Source organism: Eleutherodactylus coqui, chromosome 4, assembly GCF_035609145.1.
Source record: "Eleutherodactylus coqui strain aEleCoq1 chromosome 4, aEleCoq1.hap1, whole genome shotgun sequence".
Lineage (NCBI taxonomy): Eukaryota > Metazoa > Chordata > Amphibia > Anura > Eleutherodactylidae > Eleutherodactylus > Eleutherodactylus coqui.
The window spans coordinates 33838798-33853880 of NC_089840.1; the positions used below are offsets into that span (position 1 = coordinate 33838798).

Sequence of the window (15083 nt, forward strand, 5' to 3'; positions counted from 1 at the left end):
CTTACACTTTGGTATTATGGGTGATGAAGTTGTATTGATGGCTTATCTGCATTACCCACCTATAACAGAGGATACTGTTCATTATCCTGAGTATTGCGTGTCCCTGCAGCCATCAGAGATCTACTTCTGCTTCTACTCTATGCTGCCCTCTGCAGAGATCTTAGGGCAGGCACTTCTGACTTCCGACAAGATGTAGAGTTTCGGTTTCATTTTTCCATAATGAGGAAGTTCGTCCTTTTATGCAAGTTCCCAGCATTTACATAAATGAAGCGGATTCATTCTCTCACTGAGACCTCTGCTACCAGACTGCCACAGACCGAGCTCTGCACACCTGGCAGGTAAGACTGCAGAACGTCTATCTAGAAGACACTCGGCCCGATATAGCGCTCGCCAACGCTATCCTTCACGCTGTGCGATGCATTTTTGATTAAAAATCATATTACTTCTGTGATATGGCTATCTTCATAAACTTACTTCATGTGTGTGAAAGGATTGCAAGTGTTTCCCATAAACTTCAATGGGGGAAAAAAAAAAATCGCATTTGCATGCAAGGTCCCATAGCAAACAATGGGCGAAGCATTTGCACAGCATATTACGCAGAGAATAGAGCCCATTGAAGAGTGATGCAATTTTCTAAGATACTTTCTGCATACATTCTTCACAGTTTTGAATATCTCTGCTTGCTGCCATTGAATAGTGACCTTTACTCCCTTAAGATAAATCTTTGTCCCGGTCTTCAGATGGATGTAGCGGAGCTCTGGGAAGCGGATGTAACTGTATTTGTTCCTGGACCTCTATGTTCTTCATGAAACTCTTCAGCTACATAGGGGATTTGGAGCTTTATGTCAGAAAGGTAAAGCTCTGACCTCAACATACAGAGCTGTGCAAAAGTTTTAGGCGAGTGTGGGAAAATGCTAAAAAGTAAGAATGTTTTCAGAAATAGAAGGGTTAATTGTTTATGTTAATTAACAAAATGCAAAGTGACTGAACAAAAGAGGAATGTAAATCACATCAGTATTTGGTGTGACCAGCCTTGTCTTCACAACAGCATCAATTATTTTAGGTACACTTGCACACCGTTTTTGAAGGAACTCGGCAGGGAAGTTGTTTCAGACATCTTGGAGAATTAAGCACAGATCTTCTATGGATGTCGGCTCGCTCCAATCCTTCTGTCTCTTCATGTAATCCCAGGCAGACTGGATGATGATGAGATCAGGGCTCTGTGGGGGCCAAATCATCACTTCCAGGACTCCTTGTTCTTTTTTTACACTGAAGATCATTCTTAATGACATTGGCTGGATGTTGGGGGTTGTTGTCCTGCTGCAGAATAAGTATGAGTCAACCAGATGCCTTCTAATTCTCCGCTCGCGGCCGGCATGCTGCGATTTGCCATGATTCTCTGCAGTCCTCCGTCTGCAGGCTCCTGCTCCCTCTGCTGCGGGATACCGCAACGCCCGTGGACAGGCAGCCTTACTCTTAGCAGCTACTGTTATTGCGCTGGAGTATACACGTAAGGCCGGCAGCACACGGGCACATTTGCATGCGGAATCCAGAGCATGCTATGGCAAAACGCAATTTACTCTACATGAGCGGAAACCGATTGCTATTTTTCCACTTGCAGAGGAGAAATCGCAGCATGCTGCGATTCTGTGCGGCTTCCGTGCGGATGGCTGTCATTGAAGTCAATAGAAGCCGTCCACCCCGCACCCTTTCACAATTATCATTGCGGAAAGGTCGCAGGATCTGCGGTATTGCCTAGCGACGGCGCGGCATAATCTGTACTACGCATCTGCGCCGGACGGCACATCCGCAGCACAAATTATGAAGACGACAGACAGGTACGCAGGGGTCACCGGCCAGGCACAGGTTCGGATTTCGCTGTGGGATCCCGCATACGGAATACAACCCAGCAGTGTGCAAGAAATTACAATTAAAAAGCAAAAGGTAAAAGTCCTGTTGTGTAGAAAGAGGGATGTGAACACTGACTATATGTAGGACAAGCCATCAGCCTGCAGGGGGCGCCACATGCAGGGAACCATGAGAACACGGATCCTAATAATGGCAGCTGATCCGGGAATGCAGTCACTTTGCAGAACCCAGCAATACAATAATTAAACGTTACACACTCTAGGATACAATGTCAGCGTCCGACCGTTCCAGTAACGCTATTCTAGTCCCCCAGCAGCAGCCCAGACAGGTTGGAACTTGTCACACTCTTTGAAAATACATTCTGTAATTCAGAGGCGTAACTTGAAGCTTCTGGGCCCCGGTGCAAAACCTGTAACAGGGACCCAACTATAATGCTTTATTCATAGTACTGGGCTGCCAATATGGAGAAGAGCGGCCTTATGGGCCCCCTAAGGCTCCTGGTCCCGGGTGCAACCGCATCCCCTGCACCCCCTATAGTTACGCCCCTGCTGTAATTGTTAGTATTACCCCACAGTTACAAATAAGCCGGCTGCACACGGACAGGGCAGATGCCGCATGCGGGAGCCTGTAGCGGAAACCAACTCTGTCCCCTGCCGGTGACCCTGTGTACCTTTTTATGTCCCCGTGAAATTACTGTGCGCTCACAGCTTGACCCTTGTCAGCTGTCTCTGGCTTAACTGTAGGGATGAATGGGAGTTTCTTAACACAGATTTATAGTGTCAATAAATGAGGCCTATGGTATAATTTATTGTAAAATAGTGGTTCAAAAAGTATCTTGTTGAAGAGCCAGAAGATACAATGAGGAATACATTTACATCCAAGATATGCATTAACAGCAGAATGATACATTTCCTTTTTTTGGACTCAAACTGGATAGTTACTATATTTTAGTAGACATAAACAATAATAAGAAAAAATAGATCCGTGCTCGCAAACGGGCGCACCCAGACCTGAACTGTGTAGCTAGATTTGGGGGGAAACAAGGTGGTTAGAGGAGAGGAGGTAAACATAAACGGGAAGAGGAGGACGGGGGGGATGCCCAACAGCTAAGAGGACCTATGCCACTGAGGCCCAGTGCACACGGGCAGATTTGCATTGCAGAATCCGGAGCAGGCGCCCGCCTCCGGATTCCGCAGCAAATACTGCCCATAAACATGCTATGGAAAATCGCTTGTCCAGTGGAAATCAATTGCAATTTTCCGCTCGCAGAGGGAAAATCACAGGATGCCCTATTTCAGCGCAGATAGCTTCCATTGAAGTCAGTAGAAGCCATCTGATCCAAGGCCCTTCCGCAATTACCTTGTGAAAGCGTCGTGGACTCCAAGTCATCGCCTAGCAATGGCGTGGCATTTTCTGTACTGCACATGTGAGCCTGCGCACGCACCATCTGTAACCGTTACACACGGGGCGTCGGCCGTCACAAGGTCGGATTCCGTTGCGAGATTCCCCATGCGGAATCTGACTCGGCCGTGTGCATTCGGCCTTAGGGCTCCTACACACTTGCATCTTTTTAACGCTGCGATATCACTGCGTTTTTTTTAACGCAATTGTCAATGGGACTTTCTAATGTTAAAAACACATCGGACAAAAATTGCAAAGCACCAACTGCTGATACGTTTTTAACATTAGAAAGTCCCATTGACAATCGCGGGAAAAAAACACACTGATATTGCAGTGTTAAAAAAACGCAAGTGTGTAGGAGCCCTTATAGTAATATTTTGTTGAATGAAGAATAAAGTAAATATATGGTAATGGATTCACAACGCCAGATGCCAACCAAGTGTTTAGATGAGGGGAAGAACGGAATATTATCCATGCTGCCCAAGTGTTGAAGAAACTAGTATGTTTGTTGACGTCATCAGCGCCAAGCTCATCCATATGCATTATATTATCTAATGCTTCTAGCCAAAGCAGTCATGGGTACTGGTGTATCTTGTCTCCACCAGCAGCTAGGGGCGGACCAGCCTTAGCTGGAGGAAATGCCCCCGTCATGCCCCTAGCTGCCGATTGGCTCCTAGTCCCTTATGTCCTATCCCCACTGTTACTTGCTGGCCATCCATCACTTGGAGGCGTCGGGGAGGAGAGTGACAGCGGAGCCGGGATCACAGAGGGGAGGCCAGAAGGAATATTGACCGTGGGACCGTGACCGGACACATGCCAGGGCGCCGGGGACTGTGACAGCGGAGATGGGAGCTGCTGGTGTGCCAAGGAACGGACGGATATGTCAGCTGTAATGCATGCTGCCATCGCTGAAGGCGGCCGTGCTGCTACCTTGCCGGTCCGATGTCTCTGTCCTTGTCAGATCTTCCCAGCCCCGTCAGGCGCTTTCTTCACCCTACGTCCCGCTGTTACCTTGTCCCGGTGGGCGGTAACGCGTAATCACGTGATACTTCCACTGTGATCACAGGAATGGGGGGGAGGGGTATTTATATTTTGGACAGGACTCGAGGAAGCGAACCAGAACACTAGTCTAAAGCTAGCATGGAAACTGTAATAACCTGATCAAAAGGAAATTTTAACACCAAAAGGTGGAGAATTTTCAAAAAGCAATAACATTGCTTAGAATAAATGGCATGGGTAGTTGACCCCTTAGTGACCACCCATATGTGTTTTCACATCCTGGGTATCTGGGCTTTACAGGGGCGTAAAAACATGCTGCAGAGAAAAGCCTTGGGGCCTTTGCATGTGACAGCTCACTGCTATCGGCTGCCGGAGGTTGCTTGTAGCCTAGAGCTATCAACGGTAGCCGTGGTGTGCGACACCCCCCCCCCCCCTTCCCACAGTAACGTGATTGTCTTTATCCAACGTTAAATAAAATAGTTTAAAAAGTTAGTGTTTCATCGTACCAAAGGCCTCGGATTTGTCCCACAACTGGATCTTTATCCGCAGACCTTTCTCCGGCTTCTGCACATGTGCTCGTCGGCAAAATGATGGATGCATGCGCAAAAGCAGAGAACTGCCCGGGAAATTTTAAATCTCCCTACTCCTGGCTAGCCAAGAACCTGGAGATTTCATTGGGGGCCGCGGTATGCAGTCCCTAGTGACGGGATCACCATTATCCAATAGATATCAGCAATCATGTAAAAGTAAAAAAAAGTTAAAGTTTCACCTCGCCTTGTTGATCTGATCTGTGAGGGGAAGTAAAATTACTTACCTAACACCTCCAGCGATGTCCCCTGAAGGACATAAGCACAGAATCTGGGGAAATTTAAAATCTCCTTGCTCCTGGCTACTAAAGTTAGTCGAGAGCCTGGAGCAGTGACCGAGGGCCACGGTGAGTGGTCCCCGGTCACATGATCGCCGTTACCCAATAGATAAGACGTAAGAGGTAAAAATAAGTTGAAGTTTCATCTCCCCTCACCGATGCAATCAGTGAGGGGAGATGAAACCTCTTATCAATCAAATGCATTGGATTACAGAATTCCGCTCACATTTGCAGGTTGGAAATACGTAATCCACTCACAGAAAACAGGGGCTCTATATCATTTTGGCCGCTCAAGGGCTCTACAAGTGGCCAATGGGGTCTAAATCACCTTCAAGCAAAATGTCTGTTCTGAAAGCCACCGGCTGCTCCTTTCGGTTTGGGCCCTGTTGTGCATACAGCCATAAGATTAGAGCCCCAATGAGTATGTTTCTGAATACAGGACAAACAGGAGTATCCATTTTGGAATTTTATTTTTCCTCCTCTAAGTTGAATTAAAGGAGATATCTCGAGGAAGCAGTGAATTTTTTTTTTTGCCCAGTCCCCCCCATTAAGTACACATTACTAAGCCCCCCTGTAAATGACATTTCTAGCTGGTTTGTACTTACCGTTCCAGCGTTTCAGCAACTTATAAAAGTTTCCCCAAGATGGCCGCCGGCTCTTTTCCCGTCGCTCGCTGCAGCCCGACGTGCGCGCTCCCGAGACGCTGCCAGCTGTGTCTCCATGACAACACGACGCCCCGCAGCCGCCGACCGGACCCCTGGAGTGAACACGGCCGACCAGTCACCCACCGCCAGGCAGAAGGTAACCGGCGCAGCCCCCCCCCATCACAGCGGCAGCCCCCCCCTGGCCCAGCGACAGCCCCCCCCCCCGGCCCAGCGCTAGTTCCCCCGGCCCAGCGCTAGTTCCCCCGGCGCAGCGACAGCCCCCCCCGGCCCAGCGCTAGTTCCCCCGGCACAGCGACAGCCCCCCCCGGCCCAGCGCTAGTTCCCCTGGCCCAGCGACAGCCCCCCCCCCGGCCCAGCGCTAGTTCCCCCGGCCCAGCGCTAGTTCCCCCGGCGCAGCGACAGCCCCCCCCGGCCCAGCGCTAGTTCCCCCGGCGCAGCGACAGCCCCCCCCGGCCCAGCGCTAGTTCCCCCGGCGCAGCGACAGCCCCCCCCATCGCAGCGACAGCGGCAGCCCCCCCGGCCCATCACTTACCAGGACAGCTGGACGGCGGGACAGCTGGGCGGCTTGACAGCTGGGCGGCTTCTCCGGACAGCTCGGCAGCTCTGCACCTTCCTCTAACAGAGGAAGGTACAGAATGGCCGCTCCAGCGCGCTCCCGAGCAGTGACAGCTCGTCTGCGCATGCGCAGAAGAGCTGTAGCGGGGAGCACACTGAAGCGGCTCGTGCTGAAAGGAGAAGACTGGACGCAAGCGCGTCTAAAAAAGCAAGCTGCCAGCGAATTTAGACGGAACCATGGAGACGAGGACGCTAGCAACGGAGCAGGTAAGTGGAATAACTTCTGTATGGCTCATAATTAATGCCCAATGTACATTACAAAGTGCATTAATATGGCCATACGGAAGTGTATAACCCCACTTGGTTTCGCGAGACCACCCCTTTAATTCCAGAAAATAACCTGTGGGGTCAAAATACTCCTGACCCCCTCAGTGAATATATTAAGGGGTGTATTTTTTTTAAATGGGGTTTTTTTTGGGGGGGTATCTATCATTCTGGTAACTGAGACTTTGCAATCTTGGCTTGTTGAAGGAAAACAAAATGTTACTCAAAATGTAATTAAGGTTAAATTTGTACATTTCCTAAATGTTTAAAAAAAAAAAAGTTTTTCAAATGTGCGTCCAGAATAAATTGAACAAATGGAAATATATATTTTATCAAAAATGTGTACAGTATGTGAGCACATATTTGACATATTGCAGTTGAAATGTGAAAAAACAAATAAATATATACACAAATTCAAGGGATAAAGCCAAGTCTTACTGCTGGTCCCCCTCCTCCCCTATAATCCTATGCTGCTGTAGTGCCTGCTTACTGTATAGCAGTGTCAACCTGCTTAAATATCCTTTACTGAGTCTATACCAGACTTCCTTGAGATGATACTGGGTTAGGGAGTAACCAGGGAGTAGAAAAATTGTTTAGGGGTTTCCTCATAGTAAGAAGGTTGGAAAACCCTACAAGAATAAATCATTGGCACTGATATAATTAGTGGTCCACTGAATGGATGTCCTCCAAGAAAAGAGTTGTACTTGACAGAAGTCTCAGGTTAAGCACAAATAGGAGGGGGGGGGGATTGGACCTTGTTCTAGCTGCCAAAAATGCCTTATTACTGCACGAGGGGGTTTAACCCCTTAACGACCAGCCCATAGTGTTTTTACGTCCTCCCGAAGTGGGCTCTATTCTCTGAGGACGTAAAAACATGCTTCCTGCAGAGAATAGTGCCCCTCGGGCTGTGGACGTGACAGCTCCATGCTGTCGGTGTCCGCAGGTAGCTGACAGCATGGAGCTGTCATCCCGGGCTGTTCGGAGCCCCCCCCGGCATTGCGATCGGCGCTATGCAATGGATAGCGCCGATCGCAAAAAAAGTAAATAAATGTACATAAAAGTTAAAGATTCAGCTGCTCCGATGGATCGGATCCATCGGAGCAGCTGAAATTACTCACCGAGGTCTGGCACGCTGCTCCCCGCTCTCCTGCCGCTCCGGGGCCCGAAGCCGGTCTTCTGCGCATGCGCGCCAGGCGGCATTACGTCAGCCGCATGCGCAGAAGGCTCGGCGGCGCGGGAGATTTAAAATCTCCTGGCTCCCGGCTCCTGTAGGTAGCCGGGAGGCAGGAGATGTCAGCGGGGACTGCGGTGAGCGGTCCCCGGTACCGCGATCGCCGTTATCCAATGGTTAGCGGCGATCGCGAAAAAGTTAAAAAAAAGTTTAAAAAAAGTCAGTTTCACCTCCCCTCATGGATCGGATCCATGAGGGGAGGTGAAAATACTCACCCCCAGTCCTCAGCGGTGTCCCGATGTCCCGGGACCCGAATCCCCGTCTGCGCATGCGCGCCCGATGATTGACATCGGGCGCGTGCACAGACGGGCTCGAGCCCCGGGGAATTTAAAATCCCTCTGCTTCTGGCTGCCATGTGTAGCTAGGAGCAGAGAGATTATACCGGGGACATGATCACTGTCATCCAATGGATGACAGTGATCATGTAAAGTGAAAATAAAGTGTAAAAAAGTAAAAAAAAAAAAAGTTAAAAAAAGTTTAAAAAGCGTACGTTTCATCTCCCCTCATGGATCATATCCGTGAGGGAGGATGAAAGTACGTACCTAAGGCCCCCAGATTTATCCGCGGACCTTACCACAGCTTCTGCACACGCGCCCGTCGCCAAAATGGCGGGCGCATGCGCAAAAGCTGTGGATTGCCAGGATAATTTAAATTCTCCCTGCTCCTGGCTACAAAACGTAGCCAAGAGCATGGAGATTTAATGGGGGTCCGCGGTGAGCGGTTCCTGGTCACGTGTTCGCCATTATCCAATAATGGCGATCACGTAAAAGTAAAAAAAAAAAAATTTGAAGTTTCATCTCCCCTCACTGATGCGATCGGTGAGAGGAGATGAATCTTTTTACCGGAGGCCTGCGTATTTGAATCCCGACGCAATCTTCCTCCGTGGACCTTCCAGGATTCTGCACATGCGATTGCCGGCAAAAAGCCGGACACATGCGCAGGAGTCAGGGAGCCCAGGAAACTTAAAATCTCCTTGCTCCCAGCGACCAACGGTCACAGAGAGCCTGGAGCAGTGACGGGTGGCCTCGTTGAGCGGTCCCCGGTCACGTGATAAAAAGGTAGCGATCTACCTTAGGCCGGTCTCACATGACCGGATAGGAATGACGGATTCCGCATGCGTCTGATCCGTGGTAATACGCAGATCAATCGCATTGGATTACACAATTCCGCTCACATTAGCGGGTCAGAATTGCGTTATCCACTCGCAGAAAAGAGAACGCAGCAGGTTCTATTTTACTGCGGATATCGGCAACATAGAGCCCATTGTGCTCCATGGTTGCGAATATACCCGCAGTCCATACGCAACTACATTGTATACGGGCTGCGGGTACCCGCGTCATCGCTAAGCGATGGTGCGGGAAATACAAACAAAGGTGTACTGTGCATGACCGCCTGTGTGAGTAGGCAGTTATGCGCAGTACATTAACGCAGCCGTACGCAGGGTCACAGCCGGGCTCACAGATGGGATCCGCTGTGGGCCTCCACAAGCGGATTCCGCCTGCACCCGCGTGAGCCCGGCGTTATTCAGACCGCTACCTGTGATACGTATTTTACAAGAAGCCCCGGGAACGCTCGCTTTCCTGCAGTTCCAGGAGCACCTTGTTGAGCGCCTTCTGTGTGAGACCGCCGCACCTCATCAAGCTTACGGAGACTCACGGAACGCCACTTTTTACACCCCATCCCCGCCGCTGAGGTCATGAAATACCCCCAAAAAGCATGAGAGGAGGGGGGGGGATACCCGGTTTTATTGCCCCATGGGCCCATTCCAACCAGCCTCCGTAATTACCCCTGTCTTCGGAAATACTACACAGTTCACATTTTTACTTTTATCTAAGATTTGCGAACGCCAAAAAGGGCGTGGAGGGGGAGGGGGGGAATTTTTAGGGAGTCAATCTTTATTCTGTACAAATAAGCAATGGGGCCTGGAATTTATTCAGTTGTGCCCTAAAATCCAACAGGTGTTCCGTCCTTTATAGGCCTTGCCATGCGTCCTGTAAGTAGATTAGGGCCACAATGGGTATGTTTCTGAACTCGGGACAAACGGGGGTATCCATTTTGGGGTGAACGTCTTCATTCCTATGTACACTGTACAAAAAAACTGTTTTTAAATTGAAAAAATTGTCAAAAAAATTGAAAATCGTAACTTTTTCCTTCTGCTTTGCTTAGATTCATTCAAATACTGTGGGGTCAAAATACGCAGTACACCCCTAGATGAATTCGTTAAGGGGTCTAGTTTTCAAAATGGGGTCATTTGAGGGGGTTCTTTATAGTTTTGGCCGCTCAATGGCTCTATAAGTGGGCAATGGGGCCTGAAATTTATTCAGTGGTACCCTGAAATCCAACGGGTATTCCTTTCATTGTAGGCCTAGCCATGGGTCCTGTAAGTCTATTAGGGCCACAATGGGTATGTTTCTGAACACGGGACAAACAGGGGTATCCATTTTGGGGTGAAAGCCTTCATTTATATGTGTGCTGTACAAAAAAACCTGTTTTTAAATTGACACAATAGCCCAAAAAATGAAAATCCTATTTTTTTCCTTTTGCTTTGCTTGAATTTATTCAAAAACTGTGGGGTCAAAATATGCAGTACATCCCTAGATAAATTCGTTAAGGGGTCTAGTTTTCAAAATGGGGTCACTTGTGGGGGTTCTATATGGTTTTGGGCGCTCAAGAACTCTACAAGTGGGCAATGGGGCCTAAAAGGACTTCAAGCAAAATCTATGTTCTGAAAGCCACCGATTACTCCTTTTATTTTGGGCCCCGTTGTGCATGCGGACATAAGATTAGGGCCACAATGGGTATATTTCTGAAAACAGCACAAACAGGGGTATCCATTTTGGGGTGTAAGTCTTCCTTCATATGTGTGCTGTACAAAAAAAGCTGTTTTTAAAATGACAGAATTGCCAAAAAAACAAAAATCCAAATTTTTTCCTTTTGCTTTGCTTGAATTTATTCAAAAACTGTGGGGTCAAAATGCGCAGTACACCGCTAGATAAATTCATTAAGGAGTCTAGTTTTCAAAATGGGGTCATTTGTGGGGGTTCTCTATGGTTTTGGGCGCTCAAGAACTCTACAAGTGGGCAATGGGGCCTAAAAGGACTTCAAGCAAAATTTGTGTTCCGAAAGCCACCGGTCGCTCCTTTCATTTTGGGCTCCGTTGTGTATCCAGACATAAGATTAGGGCCACAATGGGTATGTCTCTGAACACGGGACAAACAGGGGTATCCATTTTTGGGTGCAAGTCTTCCTTCATATGTGTGCTGTACAAAAAAAGCTGTTTTTAAAATGACAGAATTGCCGAAAAAACGAAAATCACAATTTTTTCCTTTTGCTTGGTTTGAATTCATTCAAAAACTGTGGGGTCAAAATATGCAGTACACCCCTAGATAAATTCCTTAAGGGATCTAGTTTTCAAAATGGGGTCATTTGTGGGGGGTTTCTATGGTTTTGGTCGCTCAAGAACTCTACATGTGTGCTATGGGGCCTAAAAGGACTTCAAGCAAAATTTCTGTTTTGAAAGACACTGACTACTCCTTTCATTTTGGGCCCCGTTGTGGACTCAGATATAACAATAGGGCCACAATGGGTATATTTATGAACACGGGAGAAATAGGGGTATCCATTTTGGGGTGTAAATCCTGATTTTCATGTAAACTATAGGAAAAAAATATGTCTTTAAAATGACAGATTTGCAAAAATATGAAATTTTACTTTTTCTCCTCTAAATTGAATTAATTCCTGAAAAAAAACTGTGGGGTCAAAATACTCATGACACCCCTCAGTGAATACATTAAGGGGTGTAGTTTTTAAAATGAGGTCATTTGGGGGGGTATCTATTATTCTGACACTCATGAGCCTTTCCAATCTCGGCTTGGTATAGGAAAACAAAGTGTTCCTCAAAATGCTAAAAAGTAATGTTAAATTTGTACGTCTCCTAAATAGTTAAAAAAAAACGAAAGTTTTTCCAATGTGCGCCCAAAATAAAGTAAACGGGTGGAAATATAAATCTTAGCAAAAATTTCTATATTATGTTTGCACATATTTAAGATATTGCAGTTGGAAATGTGAAAAAATGACGATTTTTTCAAAATTTTCCCAATTTTGGCGCTTTTAATAAATAAACACAATTTCTATCGGTCTATTTTTTTCGCCTAAATGAAGCACAACATGTGGCGAAAAAACAATGTCAGAATCGCTTGGATATGCAAAACCTTTCTGGTGTTTTTCCATGTTAAAGTGACACATGTCAGATTTGCAAAATTTGGCCTGGTCATTAAGGCGCAAACAGGCTTGGTCACTAAGGGGTTAAGAACCGCAACCAAAAACGACTTCTGTTTCACTACTTTAGGGATTCACCAGTGATGATGGCAAAAAAAACACAGAAGATGCCAATGTTTGGCCGAGGTGAAAACAATCAAGGTACATTTCTTGGAAGCACCTTGCTTTCACTTTCTTGATGTTTTTATGATGTTTAGACATACTTATCATCTCCTTGTATCTATACTCTTGATCCTTTTTCTGTAGACTTTTCAAGATTCTCAACGCCAAACAACGTGGTAAGTGAGAAATTCCATTACAAAGACTTCTACAACATTGTTAAAGGCAATAGATACACTAAATATGGCCAAAAGTATATGGGCACCTGACCATTTGTGAGGTCAGATACTGATGTTGGATGAGAAGGTTTGGCCCGTGATCGGCACTCAAATTCATCCCATAGGTGTTGGAAAGGATTGAGGTCAGGACTCTGTGCAGCCACTTCAGTTCCTCCACAGCAAACGCATCACCTCTGATCTTTATGGAGGTTGCTTTGTGTACAGGGGCACGGTCTTGCTGGATCAGGAAAGGGTCTTTATTATCTTTTACTGGAAATAAGGGGCCAATCCCTGAAAAACAGCCCCATAGCATTACTCTTTCACCACCACATTTTTCAGTAGGCCATATGTATTCCAGTAGGTAGTGTTCTCCAGGCATCTGCAAAACCCAGATTCATCCATCAGACAGCCAGATAGTGAACCGTGATTCATCATTCCAGAGAATCAATTTACAATTTGTAACAAACAAGTCATGCCAGACTAATCTAAATTCCTTCTATCGCCGACTGGGTCGATCAGAGAGATGCGTTGGACATAATATATCTTGACTTTAGTAAAGCATTTGACAAAATATCTCCTACCGTCCTTATTGAAAAAATGAACAAATATTCGGGTTGACAAGCCAACTGTTAGGTGGATTCACAACTGGCTGAGAGATCGTACTCAAAGAGTGCTCATAAATGGCTGCACATCTAACTGGAAGAATGTATCAAGTGGGACCACAAGGCTCTGTCCTAGGCCCAGTGTTGTTCAGCATTACTATAAATGATCTAGAGGAGAGAATTGATGGGAAACTGATCAAATATTCCTACGACGCAAAGCCAGGAGGGATACCTAACACTAGAGAAGAAAGAGAGAGAGGATTCAAAAAGATCTAGACAAACTTGCACAGTGGGCAGCGACTAACAGAATGGTATTTAACAAGGAGAAATGCAAAGTCCTACATCTGGGCAAGAAAAATGAAAAAAGTACATACAGAATGGGAGGAATTGGTCTAAGCAGCAGCACATGTGAAAAAGACTTGGGTATACTAATAGATCATAGACTGAACATGAGTCAACAGTGTGATGCAGCAGCAAAAAAGGCAAACACAATTCAGGGATGTATTAAGAGAAGCATAGAGTCTAGATCAGGTGAGGTCATTATCCCCCTCTACTCTTCCTTAGTCAGACCTCATCTGGAATACTGTGTCCAGTTCTGGGTACACCACTTTAAAAAAGAGATAGACAAACTAGAGCTAGTTCAGAGAAGAGTTACCAAGATGGTGAGTGGTCTGCAAATCATGTCCTATGAGGAACGGTTAAAGGATCTGGGAATGCTTAGCCTGCAAGAAAGAAGGCCGAGGGGAGACTTAATAGCTGTCTACAAATATCTGAAGGGCTGTCACAGTGCAGAGGGATCAGCCCTATTCTCATTTGTACTAGGAAAGACTAGAAGCAATGGGATGAAACTGAAAGGGAGGAGACAGATTAGATATGAGAAAAAAACTTTCCTACAGTGAGGGTGATCAGTGAGTGGAACAGGTTACCACAGGAGGTGGTGAGTTCTCTTTCAATGGAAGTCTTTTAACAAAGGCTGGACAAATATCTGTCTGGAATGATTTAGTAAATCCTGCACTGAGCAGGTGGTTGGACCAGATGACCCTGGAGGTCCCTTCCAACTTCACCATTCTAGGATTCCAAGTCTGTCATGTAGTGGCTGAACACCCAGGCAATTGTACCTGTTCTTGTACACTGTGACAAATGACGACAGTGTGAAGATTGTGTTATGAGTTCTATTGATGCACCACAATAAAGGGCAGATTTGTTATGCTTGTCCCAAACTTCGGTCCCGGACGTGGTTTACTGGTGTGCAACCATTCATCTGGTAGAGGAAAGATGGCGATCCAATGAGCTAATAACTCCCAAGTTATCACACTTGTCTCTGCAGAATTTGACACAGACATCTTTTGCTTCTCACTTTTACTGCACCCTCCCTACATTATCCACGTCTATATAATCTTCATCCATACTGCCCTAGATAGTAATAATGCCATCCTGTGGTGTCCCACACAATAAGAGTATAATGCTCCTCAGATAGTATATGTGCCACCTTTTATGCTCCCACTCAGTAAAAACACCGTCTTCTGCCCTATTTCGTAATAATGCCCCCTTTATGCCCCAACTTAATAATGCCTCCGGTGTTTCATAGTGCCCTCTTTATCCCTTCACTCAATAGTGCTCTCTTTATGTCCCCAGGCTTTAATTGTGGCCTATTTATGCCCCAAACCTAAATTGTGCCCTCTTTAAGCTTCCAGCTTTTAATTGTGCCCACCTTATCCCCCAGACTTCAATCGCCCCTTTTTACACCCTCCTTAATAGTGAACCCTTTAACCTTCCCCACAGTCTTGGATACTGCCCAGTCTTAACTCAGCACTAATACAGGACTTATTTCAATGATAAAAAGGAGTACTCACCTCACCTCTCGCTTTTCCTACTGCTCTCGTTTGCACTGCTCTCGTCTCCCCTCACTTTAGAGGACCAGACCAGCAGTGAGGGAAATGGGGCAAGTACTCTATTCTTTTCTTTTTTTTAAATTTT

General features: G+C 46.6%; 1 long non-coding RNA gene across 1 annotated transcript; it reads left to right on the plus strand.

The window, feature by feature from the left end:
• The first annotated feature begins 223 nt into the window (after positions 1-223).
• Positions 224-12466, plus strand: LOC136624577 (uncharacterized). Its single transcript, XR_010792353.1, has 3 exons — positions 224-338; positions 12258-12328; positions 12434-12466. It is a non-coding gene; the product is annotated as an uncharacterized lncRNA (long non-coding RNA).
• Positions 12467-15083: the final 2617 nt, after the last annotated feature.